General features: G+C 31.9%; 1 long non-coding RNA gene across 1 annotated transcript; it reads right to left on the reverse strand.

Annotated features, from left to right (window-relative positions):
- Positions 1-6,895: 6,895 nt before the first annotated feature.
- Positions 6,896-9,422, reverse strand: LOC144997348 (uncharacterized). The gene is made up of 4 exons (XR_013659768.1): positions 9,136-9,422; positions 8,668-9,038; positions 7,947-8,125; positions 6,896-7,103 (listed from the first exon to the last, which is right to left on the reverse strand). It is a non-coding gene; the product is annotated as an uncharacterized LOC144997348 (long non-coding RNA).
- Between the last annotated feature and the right edge of the window lie 11,841 nt (positions 9,423-21,263).

Below are 21,263 nucleotides of genomic sequence, written 5' to 3' on the forward strand. Positions count from 1 at the left end.
ACCGTAGAGTTCCAAGGTAATTGGGATGAGCACTTACCCCTCGTAGAATTTTCCTACATCAATAGTTACCATTCGAGCATCAAGATGGCACCCTATCAAGGTTTGTATGGATAAAAGTTTCATACGTCATCTTGTTGACTTGAGGCTGGAGAAGAGCAGTTCATGGAACCCAAGATAGTCCATCAGACTGTTGAACAACTAAAAGTGATTAGGGAAAGGATGTTAGCAGCTCAAGATCGTGAAAAAAAGTTATGTTGAAAAGAAGAGACGACTGATGACTTCAAAGTTGGAGATTCAGTTTTTCTTAATGTCTCACCATGGAAGGGAGTTATAAGATTTAGGAAGAGAGGAAAGTTGAGTCTAAGGTTTGTTGGACCGTTCAAAGTTCTTCATAAGATTTGGGAACCAAGCTTACAGGCTCGAATTACCAAAAGAACTAGATGGTATTCATAACACTTTCCATGTGTGTTATTTGAGGAACTTCACGGGAGAAGTTCCCGACATGATACGACTTTCTGAGTTAAGGATGGATGGAAATTAGAGGCTAATTGAAAAGCCAGAGGCGATTATTGATCGTAAGATTAAGAAGTTGCGACACAAGATGATCGACTTAGTGCTTGTGCAATGGAAACATATGAATGGGCCAAACCTCACCTAGGAAATAAAGAGTGACATGATGAGTCGCTATCCGCATCTATTTGCTGATGCATGATTCCAGAACAGAATCATCCTAAGGGGAATAGAATTGTATCGCCATGTTTTGAGGCTAAGCATTGTTGCGATGATGTAATAGTTAGAGTCAACAAATGTAACATATTTCGATGTAATAAAGATGAATTATTTGAGTATTATGTGAATTTATGTGTTTTATACTTATTTATAAAGATATAATAAATTAAGAATGAAAATAAGCATCAAAAATAAATTGTTCAATAAACCCGATATCTACGAAGAAAGCTGTAGTGGTCGTGACAAAGATTTCAGAGATATCATGAACGCCGAAATCTGAGTTATAACGAAAAAGTTATGACATGTCGAACTTTTGCGACAAAACCGACACGACACTATGTGATGTAAAAAAGTGAGATTACGATACATTACTTTTTAGCCTTAGAAATCTAAATGAAAGTCTTAGTATACATTAAACCAAGAGTGTGCATAAAAAGAACATCGAAATCTGACTTCGTATGAGGGAATTATGAATTTTCTAAGATTTGGCTTAGCAGTATGCAACTCGGAGTTCGAATATTAGATCGACCGATTTTTAGCCGACACAACCTTAACGAGAATCGAAGATCTCGTTAATTGTAGCTCAACGGTAAAAAGACAGACGAAAACGGATGTCGGATGACGAAATTATGAAATTTTAATGGACTTTTCCTGTCCCGACGTGTTAAAAATATAACTTTAAAAATAGATTCAACATTAGCCAACGGAATCTAAACAAAAGTTGTAAAGTACGGTCCCACCTATGCGTGGATATAAATAACGTCGAAAATGGAGCTCGTATGTGAGAGTTATGAGTTTTTGAAGTTGGGATGGTTAATTGCGAGTGTATCCGAGGAACCCTTCTGCAGAGGGAAGGAACGCGTAGCGTTCGGATGCTAGGTCTCGGATGCTCCACGTTGCGCAAGTATATCTCGGATAGCTTCCCCCTCGGAATGCCCTACGTTCGCATGAGCGCGCTGCGAAGAAGGAGTGCCCTGCACAAATCCGAAGAACACCCTGCGGCCGACTATAAGAAGGGGTGCGAGGCAACCATAAAATCCACACCTTTTGCCATCTCTTTCTCTCTCTACTCTCTCTCTAAACCTCCCAAACACCCGCTGAAGCCTAGGAAACCTCCCTAGCACTAGAAGAAATACACGTAGCACCCGAAGGCTCTAAGAAAAAAAAAAGAGTTTTTCAGTTTGAAACTCTAGCCGCGCAGAACCTGGTTTTTTAGCAAAACCGCTATCTAGTCAAAGGATATTATTTGAAGAAGCGAAGCACTGTCCGAATCATCACCTTACCAAGTAAGTGGATAGTTATTTTCATCTTACACATAGAGATGAAGTATTTTATATGAATTACGTGCTATGTATGCATATTATATGATTACTTGAGATCTATGTTGGATGAAAGAGCTAAAACTTCTTTCTTTTCAGATCTAAACATTTTCTTCACATCTAAACCATATATGTATTTTATACTTTAAGATCTATGCTAGATGAAAAATCTAAACTTATTTCTTTTCAGATCTAAACTTTTTCTTAAGATCTAAACTTTTTCTTCAGATCTAAACTGTATATGTATTTTATACTTTGAGATCTATGCTGGATGAAAGATTTAAACTTGGTTTTTCAGATATAGACTACACATGTATTTTTATCTACAAATATGTTGGATAGAACATGGTTAGATAAATGATGATGGATGAAAGATGATATAGATGAATATTGGCAGCTCTACCACAACCTGTAGATGTCTTTGAACTACGATGTACTCTAAACATCCTAGCAGCCACACAAAAAGAATAATATCGGCAGTCGCACCTAAATAATAATATCGGCAGTTGCTCCTAGTAGAGAACGTCATGATTATGGCAGCTGCGCCTAAATAATAATGTTGGTAGTTGTGCCTAATAGATAACATTGGCATCTGCACCATAAGGAAACGATGTACTTCGTTCCTATTCCTTAGGAGAATCCTTATGAATGAAAATGTGAATGATAAATGGTTCTTAGGGTAGATCCTTCAGAAATATGGAAGATAATGGGGATGGGTAATTGGGTTAATTGTGTGATGATGAAACTTAATAACTTTATTATTGTGGGGTGAAAACCGCATGTTTCCCAACCTGTCCCACTCAGTTTATTTGTATCACATGTTTTGATACGAAGCTACATTACACTGAGAGATTAAAAGGAGATGAAAATCTTTAGTGTAAATACATGTAAGGTTTGAATATGCTTATTTTTCTGTATTGACAATGACATCCCAAAGTTTTATTAAAAACAAAAATGCATTTATTCGGAAACGCTTTGATAATATTATTATCATGTTTTTCTGGGAACAAATTCTGCACCATTTTTCTTTAAAGAGTTACTCAGATTTGAAAATAAAGCATAAACAAATTGGTCTTTTTTTGTTGTGAAATTGGGGATGTCACAATAAATCCATTTAATAATTAACACTCAAGAACACCAATGTGGAATCAAAAGAGAAGTAAGAGAAGGATTGATTTCTACAAACCCTAGGGAAGGATGAGAAATTTGTCCAATGAGAGGAAGAAAGGAAGGGCCGAAAATTCTAAGGAAAGGAATTAGCAAAAGGGTTCTATTCCTATCACCCTATTTATATACTACAATTACTTAACACTAAAGGAACTCCAATCCCACGTGGGACAAGCCTACATTCTACCCCTTCCTTAATCCTCATGGATTATGGAGTATTTCAATTAACCTACTTTTAAGTAATTAATGTTCAACCTCTTGAATTAATTAATTCTCCATTAACTTAAAAATAGTTTATGATTAATTTATTAAAGCATAATAAATTAATAAACTAATATTTCTTCTTGATTCCTTTTCTTTTTAATTCCTTAAGTGGGCCATGAGGGAAACCCAAAAAGACCATGCTATTATTAGAAATATTACCAATAGTTAATGACATTTGACACTATTTCCAATAATCTCTCACTTGGATAAGTCATAAACTATACATGGTTTTATATTTCTCAAATAATCCACGGAGAATTAGCCATGCAATGCAACTGCAATTGCTAAACACTAATCAAATCAGGATTTAGCTATTAGATAAGTGACAAACTATTCCTTTATTCTACAAGACATTTGTTGATGTGTTTTGATACATAAAATAGAGAGTTTTTCATTAAAACCGACAATGGAAGCTGTAAATTTTTCTAATAAATTTCAAGTATATAACAAACCAAACTGTCAATGATCCATTTAAAGATGTTAGAATGGTATTAAAACAACCATAATGTGTTTTAGAATGAAAATATTTGAAGCCTTTAGACCCTCTTGGATTTAGGGTGTTTGATGTAGATGACAAGAACAAAGAGCATGAACTTCTCTATAAGTAATCCACCACCAAAAGTAAAGTACCCAAATAAGGTTATTTGAAGATGAACACAACATTGGGCTTCACTGTGAACTTTCTATGAATACAAACAGACTTCCTTGCAATTAAGGGTACAAACAAGTTCTATCTTCTTAAATGGGCTTAAAATGTTATCACATAGCAAGTGATATTAGTGAATAATACTTTCCTTTTAAAAATTAAGTACCACATAAGTTAATACCATATATGCAATTAAGGGTATTTTTGGTATATCAAAACTACACAGAATTCTAGTCATTTTATGTAATCTTTACTGCCTGAAGGCCAGTTGATGAATTGGGATGAACACACACATCGAGAAGCTGCAAAACAAAGAATGAAGCCACCTAACCTATGATTTTGGGTCAATTCTGAAAACAAAATAAGGGCTTAGTTGTATAAAAACAGTCAAGATAGAGAGATGAAAGAGGGTTGATGGTCTAATTGGAGGAAAAATTAGGTCTTACTTGCATACCTTCAAAATCGAAGCCAAGCAGAAATTCATCTTCAATTTCTTCCTGTTTTGTTGTGTATTTGTTCAGATTCTCAAAAACGCCGATCGTCTTCATCAACAATCCCAAAGGCTTTGTCTCCGTAGATTTTGTTTGGATGCAAAAAATGAAGATGAAGAATGTTCAACTAATGTATTGGTTAATCGGATGAGACGGTGGATATTGTAATCGGAGGTAAAAGGCGGTGGATATTGGAATTAGAGGAGAAAACTGGTGAGCAGATGACTCCTGACTGTATGTGGCTTGAGGGAGGAGCTGATGGATAGTAACCGGCTGAAAGAACAACAAGCTCAGCCGGTTACTGTTCATAAGTCAATTCCCTTTATATATATATATATATATATATATATATATATATATATATATATATATATATATATATGTGTGTGTGTGTGTGTGTGTGTGTGTGTGTGTGTGTGTGTGTGTGTGTTTTGATGTTTGATCACCTATATAACTTAGATCAAATTTGCCTAATTAAACCATTGTGATAGTTCAACCTCTTTGATGGTGGAATCTTGGAGACCACTTGCGTAAAGGTAACAAAATGATAAAAAAATTCGTGATACAATTATGAAACCAAAAAAAAGTTGAGACAAATAAAACATACACATCCGATTTACTTCAAGTTCGAGCCATGGAGCAGTTTGTATATCAGTTTCAACATAAAAAATCAGCAACTACAAAGAGTAAGACTGCTGGAGCTTCTGTGGGGTACATGCATGCTATTGCTATAGAGTAAGGTTGTCGTGTTCGACATATCCCAGTTGCGGTACTCAATGAAGAAGTTGTAGTGTCCGGCATATCGTACGCGCGCGTGGTGCTTATGAGAATAGCATGTTGAGTCGTTGACATTTCTTAGGTCCAGCCCACAAGCCGATTTTATGTCAATCAAATAAACAACGTTTGATTATTGGGTTCTTTAATAAAATCTATCTTTAGTAGAAAGAAATACCATTCGGGTAATATTTCCAAAGGAGTTGCAAATGGATCTGCCGGTTCACCAATCATTGATGGTTCTAGAACCGCTAAGCCTACGTTACATGCAATAGTACCTAGAATTACTACCGGAAAAATATATAAAAGATCATTGGGCCATGCGGGCTCCCCGTAATAATTATGACCCATACGTTTAGCCAATTTCGCTCTTAATACAAGATCATTCAAGTCAGGTTTTTTTGTTATATCTGTAGATGTAACTCGATTTCTCTAATCGAATAAATCACGTTTTGCATATCTTACGATTTTGGTAAAGTGATAAGTTCTAATCCATCACGATTTTGTTATATCTGTAGATGTAACTCGATTTCTCTAATCGAATAAATCTCGTTTACCGTTGGACTATAAGTCTTTTGGTGAATAATACAAATAATGATTTATATCATGAATTGCAGAGGATGTACCTAGACTTTCATTGCAAAGAAGATAAGACACTAAAGTGATGCACAACACATCGATGATTTAGCAAGTCTATATATAAATGAGACAGTAAAAAGAAGAGCAGGAAGCATTCCATATTTTTATTTAAGTGATAAAAAACCTGTAGATGTAACATAAATGAGATAAATCATGATGGATTAGAACTTATCACTATTTTTTGTTATATATAACAAAAATCGTGATGGATTAGAACTTATCACTATTTTTTGTTATATCTGTAGATGTAACATAAATGAGACACTAAAGTGATAAGTTCTAATCCATCACGATTTTGGTGGTCCATATCTTATATGAATAGAATGTTTTTTAGAGCTAAAAAAAGAATCGTCGAAGGTAATTTATGTAAAACCCGGGTTTTAAGGGTAAATTAAATTTTTGTTTAAAATAAACAATTTACTTAATATATATATATATATATATATATATATATATATATATATATATATATATATATATATATATATATATATATATATATATTAGGTTATAACCTGTGGAAACCACGGTATATATAGTTAAAATTATTATATAGAAAAAAATTTATGTAAATCCGATTGCTGAAATGTGCACATATTTTAAAAATATGCTAATAACTTCAAATATAAAGGATATAAAATAGGTAAATGCAAAGCCAACCGATCACCAAAAAAATCCAACATACTTGTAAATATACATAACGTATTAAATGCATCACCAAAACCAACACCAAGTATAATAAATTTAACAAAAAGGAACTTGTAAAAAAAGGAAAGCAAATTGCTATTTCTAACTCTAGTATATAAACATTTCAGAAAACTATCAAAAAAGAGCATAAAGGACAATTGAGTTGCAATGCCAAGCAAGATTAGGATTATATAATATCACCAAAATAAAAGATGTTAAAATGAGTAGTAGCAACATCAAAGTGGATAATAGAGGATCTAGTTTGATAGGGATTATCCGTATATGGGAAAAAGTTATAATATTGTTCAATCCAAAACCTCATAACAGTAGCAACCAAAGTGACTTGGAAACTTAGAATCTAGAGCAAAATGCTTCATTAAACAACACCTGAAACAAAAATGAAGTAAACAGATCGAACAAGTGAAAATAGGTAAATTATCTTGTATAAACAATAATAACCAAAATAGCAACAAAATACCATAAGAGTGATTGGAATTGGGTAGATTCTTCAAAGTAAGATGGCTTAATATGAAAAAATAGATTCAAGAAGCAGTAATATATACAAATGAAATTAAAATGCTAAAATAGACAACTAAATGGAAGTATGTTGTTATATGTTGCACTTAATCCTTTGTTTTTAGTTATTTTTTAATGGTCAGGGTAGGGACAGAGGCTTTAAAATATACATCACTTGAATTTAAACCATCTTTATGCAATAAATAACAACATACTATACATATTACATAATAGGCTAAATGAAAGACATAAAGCATCTTTGAAATTCATGATTCCAAAGAGAAACAAGAACCATATATAAAATCATTAAAGCCACAATCTTTGAAATTTGTATATATAATTTGTTTAAAACATATGAGTGTTAGACTTTGAACAAAAAATACTCATATATAAAATCATTAAAGTCGCAATCTTTGAAATTTGTATCCTCCTTATCAACAAAAAAGTTAAAAGGTAAATAATAATAAAATTTATTCGGTTTGAAAAGAAAAAATATTAAAAAATGCACCTGAAATATAGTTCTTGTAGCTGAATTAATGAATAAAATGAAGGGTAATCAGCTAAACAACACGCATTACCTCTTAGATCTAAAATCTAGGGATTGGAAGCAGCTTCAAAGCTGGAAGGAGAATGTGATTACATATGAAAAATGTCCAATATACCCTTCAATGAAGGTATCATCTTGAATTAAACAAAAAAAAAGTTCCAGCTTACCAGGCTAAGTAGATAACTTTCAAGCTTCAAACACATTAATTTGTGAAGCAACTTCAAGATTCCACCAACACATTTGAACTTTCAAGCATAATTGCTTGATCTTGTACGAGATGCAAAATGTAAATCAGTTTCAAGGGAATGAGAAGCTCCATGTCCCCATATTTCCCATTACCCCATTCCTACATATATTCATTGATTCATCTAATTAAACAATCACTAACTTTTATTATATCATAAATATAAAAGCGATATAAAGACGTTACTAAAGATAAATAATTTAATTTTAAATACAACTATTTTTGGATTAAAGTATAGAGAATGTGACACGTCTTAATAAAATGCCTTACATCAAAATACATCTCATGTCGAAACGAATGTGAGTAATTTCCCAATATGTTAAACCAAGCATTTAATCAAACGGTTGGTATGCATTGTGATATCCCAGTTTCATACAACTTTAAACACATTGTTGCAACAAAACCCATAAAAAAAATCAGAAAAACAGTTAATTTCCCAATATGCCAACCAACCCTGTATGACTGACATAAATCAAAAGGTTTCCAACCTCTTCCTATCCATTGTAAACACATAAACCTAGATAAAGTAATAATATAGGCAACAAAAATGAAAAACAATCAATTAACTGAAAATAAGCAAGATTTGGTTGGAGTCTTGATAGATAATTGAAATTTATGTCTACAAACCTTATGCGAAAGTTTACCTGGTTCTCGTTTGATGAACGCTCAGGTGGGGGATTAGGTCGTTGATTAAGGTAGATAAAAAGGACAGGGTTAGAGAGTTAGAGAGATAGAAGTAAACGGTGGTCAGATTTCATAGAGAGAGAGAGAGAGAGAGAGAGAGAGTAAAATCATATACTATTAACACCATGAGTTTAATAGTATGAAATCAATTGATTTCACCAATTAGTTTCCTCCTCTCCTCTATGTTGACATTATGGAAATCGAAAAGGAAGATAATTGAGTACCAATTATAAAGTAACAAAGTTGTCCATAAACTTGACTAAAAGCCAATCAAACTCTCTAGCAAGCAAAAACCTCCCAATTCCATCCCAAAACTTCAACAATGCCAACCCTGCAAAACCACAAATCCTAAAAAGTTAATCGCTGTGTAGAAAACAAAATACGATATCAACACCTTGCTATTAATGAGTAGTTAAACAATTGACAACCCCAAGGGTGGAGCACCAGTGAACGGTGGAAGAGATTCAAATATTGTCATAAGGGTGTGTGACTGAACTATGATAATGCAATAATGGTGGTCGGATGGTTTTGTGCAGCAGAGTAGGTGATGGTGGAGACCCGGTGGCAGAAGAAATCATCAAAGTTAGGAGGAAGGACTGAGAGGATGTGTAAAATTGAAGAAGAAGAAGAGTTGATTTTATTTTAGGATTGAAAAGAGATAAATCAATTTCTGATTTATGGGATTTGAATCAAAAAATCAAGAAACAAATAAATAATAATCCGATGGAAAAGCAAAGTTTGACATTTTTGTTTACACATATAAAACTAATTAACTTAATTTTAGGAGATGATTATCGACAATTGCAGAATTCCAAGAGCAGGAAAATCAGTGGAAGAGTTTCTCCAGGATTGACACGTGGCATAAAGTAGGTGTAGGAGGGTGCCATGTGGCGGTGTAGAGAGTCTTTTATTAGGAGTAGATATGGGAAAAGTGAATATACCCTTAAGGGTATATAAGTTTAGGTACCCAAAGTCACCGTACTATGTTGTTTGTATCATATGTATACATTGTAATTGTCAAATGTTCTTATAATTCAACTTCTAACTTGATTTACTTCTAAGATTTTTATAAATTTCACATTTTTCTTCCACTTATATAATTTTCATTTTCAACTCTAATATATATATCCTAATAGGTGTTCGGCAAAAAGAAGTGATATAAGAGGAAAACAATAGTGAAATTTCGAAAATCTTCAAAGTAAATCAAGTTAAAGTTGAAGTTTAATAACGTTATAATGAATATATCAAATAAAACAACTAATTATAATGAGTTTGGGTACCTAAGCTTATATACCCTTAAGGGTATATTCACTTTTCCATATATATATATATATATATATATATATATATATATATATATATATATATATATATATATATATATATATATATATATATATATATATAGGTGGGTTCAACTGAGAAAATAAAAAAGGTTGAGAATGAGGAAATCATTCTCAGCCACTCATTTTATCTAAGTATAAAAAGACACGGTAGCAAACTTGTAAATATGATAATAACCTTCAATCTCAAATACGTATCTGTAGAGAATTAGATTACAGTTCAAACTCATTCATCGTTCATCATCCAAATTTCTTCTCCAACTTTCAACAATCATCCAGATTTCTTGAATTAAACCATCATCAACATCATCCAATGTTAATCAATCATCGATCTTCGTCAATAATCAACACGATTTAACAGTTAACAACAAAAATTCGTTTTTGGTTCTTTTAATTCAACATTCAATTGTGCTTGAATACGATCAGATCTTCAACATCTATGATTAATTATACTCCCAACGTTATTAGATCAACATCATCGATAATCAACAAAAATCCACTTTATATCATTCATTCAACATCGATTATCAAATAAAACTTCAAAATTGAGGTTAGAAAAAGATCAAATCATTTTTTTTATTGAAAAATTTCATATAATTCTCTATCAATCTACTCTTTTGTAAGATTTAAATAGTCAAAATATCATGTTTTTAACATTTTTAAAAAAAGTTAAATTGTATGCACTCCAACTGTTTGATGAAATGTATAAACTAAATTACTACGTTATATTCATATATGAATATGTTTTCTCAGTATATGATTATTAAAACCAAAAAACAAATATGCAAGTCTGTATGTTATTCATATGTGAATAACATATAAAAATTATATATATTTATGAAAATACCTTGTAATATTCATATGTAAATATACTGTGTAATATTCATATGTGAATATACTATGTAATATTCATATGTGAATATATCATCTAAAATTCACAAATGAATATACTATGTAATATTCATATGTGATATATCATGTAATACTATGTAATATTCAGATAGGAAAATATTATCTAATATTCATAAGTGAATATACCATCTAATATTCACAAGTGAATTACTATGTAATATTCATAAGTGAATGCATCGTCTAATATTTAAATATGAATATACTATGTTTATTATATGCTATATTTATATATGAATGATACTTAAATTGTAAAAAAAAAAAAAAAAAAAAAAAAAAAAAAAAAAAAAATCATAGCTTTTATTCATAAATTGAATAACGAATGTACTGTAGTAAAAATCTGATTCATTTTTATTCACTTATGAATAACGATAGCTGAAAGTATAATTTTTTTTATTTTATCTTAAAACTATATCAATATGGATGTCTATTTATAGAGAATAAAAAATCATGAATTTTGGTATATTTAAAATCATTTTTCGATAAAAATAGCTTCTTCAAAATTTAAAAAAAACGAAAAAACTATGTTTTTGTATATATTAAAGTAATGATTATCATAGTTTAAGGAAACATGTTTTGTTGGAAAACACATGTCTATTCATTTTCCATTTCTGCTGGTACGAGTAGCTAAGAATCATTCCCCCATTCTCAACATTTTTTTTTTGTCAATTGAACCATCCTATCTCTCTCTCTCTCTCTCTCTCTCTATATATATATATATATATATATATATATATATATATATATATATATATATATATATATAAGGCTTACAGAATATGTAACTGTTATGTATCTAATATTATGTACAGAACCATCAAAAACTACATAATTTTAACAAATCGCAATCAAATATCTCTACCATTTTTTTGTATCCTATATAAGACTAGATGATAGGCTTAGTACATATTTTTATGGAGTTTTAAATATTTAATTTTGCACCAAAAACCATGTATAAGATTACATTATCAACTATCTATAAGTCTTTATATAAAATTTAATATAGAAAACTATAGTGGAAGATTGAAATTGTACATTAAAAACTCATTATACTAATTCTCATAACACATCAAAAAGAACCATGCAAATATACATATGGTAGGTGTTAAAGAAAGTTATGTAACCTACTATAGGTGTAATATAAACAACACATTCAGAATGTATAGATGTTGGGGATGAATTATGAAATCAAAAATAATATGAGCTCAAAAGCAATAGGAAGAAACTAACAATGAAAAAAATTGAGTTTTTATAATCAAAATGAAGTCAATTTTGATGGTTCTATACCTAATATTACGTACATGTACATGACAGCCACATATTCACTTTTCCCATATATATATATATATATATATATATATATATATATATATATATATATATATATATATATATATATATATATATATATATATATATATATATATATATATATATAGTTTGGTGCTTTGTATACAATTCTTTTATTTGATTGGTTTCAATTTCTTTTTTATTTTCCTTTTTTGTTTACTGTGTTTTGTATTTCTTTTTTGTTTTTAGTTGTTTGGTTGCCATTTCTTTTTTATTTTCCTTTTTTTGTTTGATGCGTTTTGTATTTTTAATTTTTTTTTTTTACGTCTTATCTCCTGACATAACCCACCACCCATTGATTACCCTAAGTTGGTTTATTTCACTGCCTCAAATCCACCTTTAATCTTCTTCTTGATATTGTCCACCACCTCTTCTTGCCTCCACCGACTTGCTTTAACGCCATCTGAAAGCCACTTTAAAATGTTTCAAATGTATTAATTTTAATTTTTGGTTTAGATTTGCAATCAGTCGACGACTTCCAACCCCGCAACACGAGGAAAATCTTCACTAGTTAATATTAAATCAGGAGTAAACTAATAATTAGGTCTATATGTTTAAAAGAGAATTTAAAGGTTGAGTCTCTTTTACGAGAGAGAGAGAGAGATAGAGATAGAGAGAGAGAGACTAACAAAATAGGGATCTTGAGATTCAACCTCAGCCACATATTTCACATCTACTGCCCTAACCATTCGCCATACCAACACGACAGACATGTTATAATCATAAATGATTATATAGCGATGTTCGTTCCTTTCTCTTCCGCCACCATCCCCACCACCACAACCGCTACTGCCACCACCACTACTACCACCTTTGACACTAACTGACCCAACAACTGCCACCTCTATCACTTATAGTACCGCCATCTCTGTCACCACCACCTCTTCTGTCACTAATTGTTATAATCATATATGATTATTCAATCTGTGAACAAACATATATGTATTATCATTTATGATTATGCATATATGGATAAACATGTATAATCATATATAATTATACCACTCTGCCATATAATCATTTATGATTTGATATACCTCGCTGTTGCCGGTAGGTTAGATCGTTAGAGCGGGAAATGAAAAATATTAGGTTGAGGTTCATTCTCAAGATCTCTATTTTTTTTTAATTTCAAGTGCACCGTCCCTTATATATATATATATATATATATATATATATATATATATATATATATATATATATATATATATATATATATATATATATATATATATATATATATATATATCGTCTCTAATAAATAAATGTTTTTGCCACATGTCACTATATGAGATTTTACAATTATTTAAATTTCACATGTCATTATGTGATATCTTTATTTTTTTTATTAATCAATAATCAATTCTACTAATTAATGAATCTACTATTATATATATATATATATATATATATATATATATATATATATATATATATATATATATATATATAATATTCATTCTATTTAAATGTTTATTAATTTACAGAGATATTTGAATTAAAATGGATGCTCTAATGACACAATTAATGTTGTGTATTTGATGATATATTTGAATTCAAAACACACCTTTAATTTTTTGGACTTTTAATTTGAATTCTAACAAATTTATTATTTCTTCAAATTTTATAAATAAGTGTGTGTATAATATATCTCTATCTCTACGCTAATAAATGAAAAAGAACAACATCTTCAATAACTACTTATTTACCATTTCGTTTGTATATATTTCGAAAGTTATGAATTTCCAAAAATATTTAATGTTTACACCTTAATCTTCAACATCATTATTTAAAATATGTCAATAGCTTTTTATTAGTATAGATTGAATTACTTACTTATTCATTATATCGTTCGCATTTATGTAAAAGTATTTTTTTTAAATATAATATATATACATTGATATTAAACTTTTATTTTTAATGAACCCGTGTAGTATACGGGTCTCACACCTAGTGTGTGTGTGTGTATATATATATATATATATATATATATATATATATATATATATATATATATAGGTAAAACATCAAATAACAACCCCTAAATGTTTAGAAGCACTTCAAATTTTTTTTTTTTATTAAGGTATAGCATAAGAACTAACTTTCATCTTTTATTATTTTTGCTATACAGACTCTCACGTAAATATCTTTTCTCTCATGTTAAACTTGAAGAGCGCACAAACATTATCACTGGTTGCCACCAGGCACCACCCTCATAGTGTCGTTGTCTCCTGCCACCGGTAAACCGCCATTGCCTCCTACCACCAGTGAACCACTGTTATCAGATCTACAAGCTCCGATTGGATCTAGATCTACAACTTTAGCTTCAGAATCTACGATTTTTAACTTCAGATCTATGATTTTCAGCTTTAGATCTACGATTTTCTTCTTCAGATCCAGGACTTTCATCTTCAGATCTATGTTTTTTGTCGTTAGATCTATGATTTTTTCCTCCAGATTTATGAGTTTCGGCGAGTAGCATAACTACCACATTCGTCCATCACTGTCAACGCAAATTCCTCTTCTATGTCGTTAACCTACCGCCAATGGAAACACAAATCTGATAAGATCTGATGAAAATATGTTTATATCCACTATCAATCACCACCTGGTCTCAGATCTGGAGTCACGAAATTGTTTCAGCTTAACTTTCCCTCTCTAAAACGCAAAATATCTCAGATCTGATGCGATTTCGTCAGATTTGATACCACATTCATCACTGTCAACTTCTTCTCCACCATCGCTACCACCGCTGATGTTCATCACAACCTCCTACTATCGACATCACGTTCAGATCTGGACAGATATGATGTATTTTGTTTGATTTTTCTAGATCTACATTGTGTGGTGCTATTTCATGTATAGATCTAAAGCTATAACAGTGATAATACGGGCCAATGGTAGTTCCACCACCTTAGATATGTTCCAGCACCGCCACCTCCTCCATCTCTTTCTATCTGATCTCTAACGAAACACATAAGGTATGTTGACTTTTGTTTTGATTATTTTGCCTTCTGTTAAGGTGTGAACTTAATGCTTTAATCTCTCATTTAATGTTTATTTTTGTTAATCATAGTTTTTTCTTCTTGTAAAGTTGTGAATCAATGTATAATATTTATATCGAATTGTTATTCACTATTTATGTTTTATAGTTGTTACTGTGAATTGAAATTAGAATGTGTTTTATTATGTTAATGTTTTCTCAAATAATGTAATTTATTTTTTTAAGCTATGATTTTTGATTTTTAATGTTTCAACTATTGTTAAGTTTTGTTAATGTTAGTTTTAGTTGTAAATGAGTAAATTAATATGTTTTTAAGTTGTGAATACTTTGAATAGGATTGCTAAATTGTTTTATTAAACTGTGAATGAGAGTCCTGAAATGTCTATTAAACTGTGAATTTGTTTACTGCACACAAGATATTTGATGAAATACTTCAACAAAATCAATCATGTTTTTAAGTTGTAAATGTCGTCATAGAGAGACCTAAACTACTTTATTTAACTATGAATTAAAGTCTTAAAATGTATGTTTTAAGTTAAGAATATGACTTTGAAGTATAATGTTTTGTATTAAACTTTGAAATTATTATAATAAGCATTGATTGTTTTTTATTAAACCACGATTTGATTGTATTAAGCTGTGAATTAACTTTATTAAACTGTGAATTAATTGTATTAATCTTTGTATAATTTTATTTATTAATTCCTTGTTTGCTTCTAAATATAAGATGGAAGTTGCATTATATACAAATCATATTTAATCAAATTTTGAATAAAGTATGTAAAATTTAAATTGTGAAGATTTGCGTAAATAAACTTTGAAATAAGCATTTACCTATAGATCTAACGGCATATATGTAAGTTTTAAATTGAGAATATGGTTGTGAATTACAAACCATCTATCCCCCTTCATCTTTCTAGTGCTCTATAAGAAACCCAACATCAACGCGATTTATATAAGTCATTCACCACCCTTGTGTCGTTGATAGTTCTTCATCTATATTGATCGATGGTTCTTCTTAGATGATGAAGAATTTAACTGTTCTATGGTTTTCTTTGAATTTTTTTTAAAGATTTCATTTTTCTGTTTCTATTATGCCTTTTGATGTTAAATCAATTCTTTTTCTAGGTTTTATTTTTCTTATTCGATTTCATTCATGGATTTTCTTCAGGGTTGGAATTTGATTGTTTGTTTTTTTTTGCGAATTGTGAAGTTGGTAAAAGTAGCCTTCTATGTCGATTAACAAGAGTATAATTTTGATTTTTGCTTTATATGGGGTTACACTGGTTAAAAGAGATGCAAGCATCGTGAAGGGTATGGGTTTTAGACAATAATTTTGATTTCCCCTTTCTTTTAATGCCTTCATTTTTCTAGTAGAAATGAAGCCCTTAGGAGTCACAACCACCATCAACAATATACCGTCACTTCTCACTAAATAATCCACAATTTTATTCATCATATTCTTCTTCTTCTTCTGCTTCTTCTTTCCATCTTTTTTTATACACCTGTTGAAATTTTCAATTTTTATTTCTACTTTGAATCTTGATGCTAAATCATTTATTTTTCTAGTTTATTTTGTTGTTCGACTTCATTCATAGATTTTGTTCAGGATCGGATTTTGACAGTTTGTTCTTGCGAATTGTGAAGTTGGTAAAAGTATTCTTCTATGTCGATTAACAAGGGTATAATGATTTTTGCTTTATATGGTCTTACAGTGGTTAAAGGAGATGCAAGCATCATGAAGGGTATGGCTATTAGGCAATAATTCTACCACGAACCCCTATCGTTTCTTTTCCCGTTTCTTATAATGTTTTCGTTTTCTGGTAAAAACGAAGTCCTTACCAGTCACAACCACCATCAACCTATACACAATTGCTTCTCAGTAACCAATCCACACTTTTAATCGTCATATTCTTCTTCTTTCCATCTTTTTTTGAGGTACTTATGTAACGCCTGTAGATCCGGGCTAGTCAATTTAGAGATGATAAACGTCAAAAATGATTTTTTGATGGAAGATTATTTAGGAGTAATCTTAACTAAGTTGTAGTATATGTTATAAGGATTCCGTGCATATAAAGAACACCGAATTCCGAGTTATAACAAAGAAGTTATGACCCGTCAAAATTTCACGACACAACCGGCACGACGCTGAATGACGTAAAGAGTGAATTTACGTTAGAGCAATATTCAGCCTTAGTGATCTAAACAAAAGTCGTAGAATACGTTAAACCGAAAGCGTGCATAAAAAGAACACAAAAATTTGACTTCGTATGAGGAAGTTATGATCTTCCGAAGTTTCGACTTAGCAGTATCCAGCCCGAATCCTCTATTTGAGATCGAGTGATTTTTAGCCGAAACAAACTAAATGAGAATCGAAGATCTCATCTATAGTATTGAAACGATAAAAAGATAGGTGGAAACGGACGTCAGATGAAGAAGTTATGAATTTATAACAGAGTTTTCCTGTCCCGACCTATTAAAAATAATATAAAAGTAATATTTTATAATATATTAAAAATAAAGCCAAAATTAGCCAACGGAGTCTAAACGAGAGTTGTAGATCGTATTCTCACCTACGCATCAATATAAAGAACGTCAAAAACGGAGTTCGTATGCGAAAGTTATGAATTTCTGAAGTTCGGGGCGCGAAACCTCAAAACTGTCAGCCACCACGACGTGGTAAAAGTGCCATGATGTGGCAGGAGCTCTGGAGTCTGTCAGACCCACTTGCAATGACGCATGCAGTGACGAACCAGCCACCACGATGTGGTAAACCGTACCACGTCGTGGCAAGGGAAAATTTTACCCTATAAATAGATTTGAAGGGCCAGCCGAGTTTGGGTTGCTCCAGCTCCTCTCTCTCACTCCCGAAAAAGACTTTTTGAAAAAAGATTATTTAGAATAAATAATCTTAACCAAGTTATATAATACGTCTCAAGGGTTCAGTACATATAAAGAGCACTGATCCAAGTTATAACGGAAAAGTTATGGTCTGTCAAAGTTTTACGGCAAAACCGGCACGATATCGGGAGACGTAAATAGTGAATTTACGATGGATGACTTTTTAGCCTTAGAAATATAAAAAAAAGTTGTAGTATATGTTAAAATGAGAACATACAAATCAAGAACACCCAAATCTGACTTCGTATGAGGAAGTTACAAATTTTCTAAGATTTGGATTAGTAATGCACAGCTCGAAACTCGAATTTTAGATCGAACGGTTTTTGGCCTACGCAACCTAAATGAGAATTGAAGATCTCATTAATAGGAACTCAACAGTAAAAACACAGACGAAAACAGAGTCCATATGTAGAAGTTATGAATTTTACGCGGATATTTAACAATATAATCTCCTCGTACTGTTAAATTTAAAATCGTTCGAGAATTAGCCGATGGAGTCAAAATGAAAGTTTTAGATCATATTTTTACTTACGTGAGGACATAAAGAACGTCAAAAACGGTGCTCGTATGTGAAAGTTATGGATTTTAGAAGTCGGAAGTGTGCTATGTGAAAATGGGTGACGTGGTACAATCTTGGCCATTGCATTCTCCCCAAATCTTGCCAGCAGATAGTGACATGTGACACAAAATTCAGCCAGATTTCAACCTATAAATAGAACCTCTCCCACCCTCATTTTCTTCACATATTTCCTATTCTTTCTTCTCTATACTCTCTCTCTAGAACCTCTCTCTAGCCCCGAAAGCCCTGAAAAGCCTAGGGAACCTCCCTAGCACGAGGTGGAAGCCCCGGAGTGCTCGGCAGCTGTGAGAAGAAGAGCTTTTTGGCTCGGGAACACTGCTCCAAGCAAAGTCCGGTTTTCTATAAAACCTGCTGTAATTGAGCTACGCCTATACTATTTTTAATATAGCTTTTATTTAATTATATTAACGTTATTAGGAACTTATAATAAGTACTTGGGCTATTATTATAGGTTATATAAGTATTGTTTAACGCTTATATAATATTAATAATAGCTAGATTATTAATTAGTCTCGGCGAATAATAGACTAAACTCTATTAGTAATAATACTAGGTTTCGTCGAAAGAAATTATATTTAAGAAGCGAAGCACTGTCTGAGTTCGGAATCACCACCTTTTCAAGTGAGTGCATGGCCCCGTTCATCTTACACATAGATATGAGGTGTTTCATATAAATTATGTGCTATATGTGCATATTGTCTGAATACTTGCTGTCTATGTTGGGTGAAATATTTTTATACACGTTTTAAATGATTTAAACTATATATGTATTTTATATCTACAAAATGTGCTGGGTAAAACATAGATAGATGTAATAGTTGTTGTGTGACAAAATAAAATAATGAGAGGCCTCGATATATATGTTATTGATGATCCAGTCATCCAGCGGAGTATAGATGACGACCACAGAATATTGTAGACAGTCCAGTGGAACGCTAGTAGGCCCGTAACATGTAGGTATTTATTTGAACTGTGTCCTAACCACCAGTACTCCATCCCCCAAATGGTTACCTTATTTGACATGAATTGTTGAGGAAGCCCCAAAGCATGTGTTGTCACCTCGATGGAAGTCCTTAACCAGGTCCCTTGTGTTAGATGTTTTAGGGACGTAAAGTGAGGATAACAGAAACGGGTAATCGGGTTTGTTTGGTTTGATAAAGTTGATAAACTTATTTATTATGGGTTGTAAACCCTATGTGCTCACTCGGTTTCCCAACCTGACCCACTCACTTTATTTATATCACAGGTGTTGATATGAAGTCACATTACACTGAGAGATTAAGGAGAGATATAAATCACCAGTGATAATGAATGTAAGTCATGTTTATGCTTATGTTTCTGTATTGACGATGACATCCCAAATGTTTTAACATGAATAAAAATACTTTTCTTCGGAAATGCTTTAATAACGTATTTAACATGTTTTACTTGGAAGAAATTCTGCAACATTTTTATTAAAAGAGATACTCTTTTTTTATAAAGCATAAACAAAATCGGTCTTTTCTGGTTGTGAAATTGAGGATGCCACAGTTGGTATCAGAGCATTAGTTTAAACGAACTAGGAATATGGATTTATTTCTTGACTTAAACTTAGAATGCTAAGCAAGGACTGTGAGGAGTGTGTCTAATAAAATTTAGGTACAGCACCTGAATAGACTGAAGCACTAGCTAATTTAGGGAAAATGCCTAACATGCTTTTATGTGCTAATTGATTTATGATATGCATTGTATGATCGGATCTATGGTCTGTTGTCGACCGGATCTAGAAACTTTATGTGTTCAGATTTCTGAACGTTTAATTATGGTATTAGAATTGACATATAACTTTTCGGGTAAATATGGAGAATTACACGTCGATCGTAAATAAAATCTTTCCTATCTTAATTCTCGTCGTTGCACACCGAACGTCTGATTTGGTATATAGATCCAAATTGCAAGAACCTATAGTGGAGCAGGGAATGAAAATGGGAACAAGAATCAACCACCAGTGATTGAACAAATACTTGTTGTAGCAGATGCTCCTAAGCCAATTACAATGGTCAGAGTACAAGCCATGATACGGGCTATGTTGGCTGAACAACGGGAAGAGATGAGGTAGATGTTGCATGAAAATAGGGATGAACCTACAATGCCAGTTGAATAGCCTGAATTGAACGATGGGCAATCAGAAGGAGGGATCTACAGTGGGACCGTTGGTCAAGCCAACCGACCAATAGTTCGAAAAAACATCCAGTATGACGGAGTCGAGAGGAATGGATGCAAGTACAGGGATTTTCTAACTTGCAAGCCATCGACTTTCACTGGAAAGGAAGATCCGATCGGGGTCATGGATTGGATCTCGGAGATGGAGTTAGCTTTCATGATGTGTGGTTGCAGAGGCAAGTTACAGACCACCTTTGTAGTACGTCAATTCCGGGGAGGTGTTGTGCGCTGGTGGAATACATTGGGGGAAGACTCTGAGCCCCAATGAGC

The sequence above is a fragment of the Lactuca saligna genome, chromosome 1 (genome assembly GCF_052625555.1).
Source record: "Lactuca saligna cultivar CGN05327 chromosome 1, ASM5262555v1, whole genome shotgun sequence".
Lineage (NCBI taxonomy): Eukaryota > Viridiplantae > Streptophyta > Magnoliopsida > Asterales > Asteraceae > Lactuca > Lactuca saligna.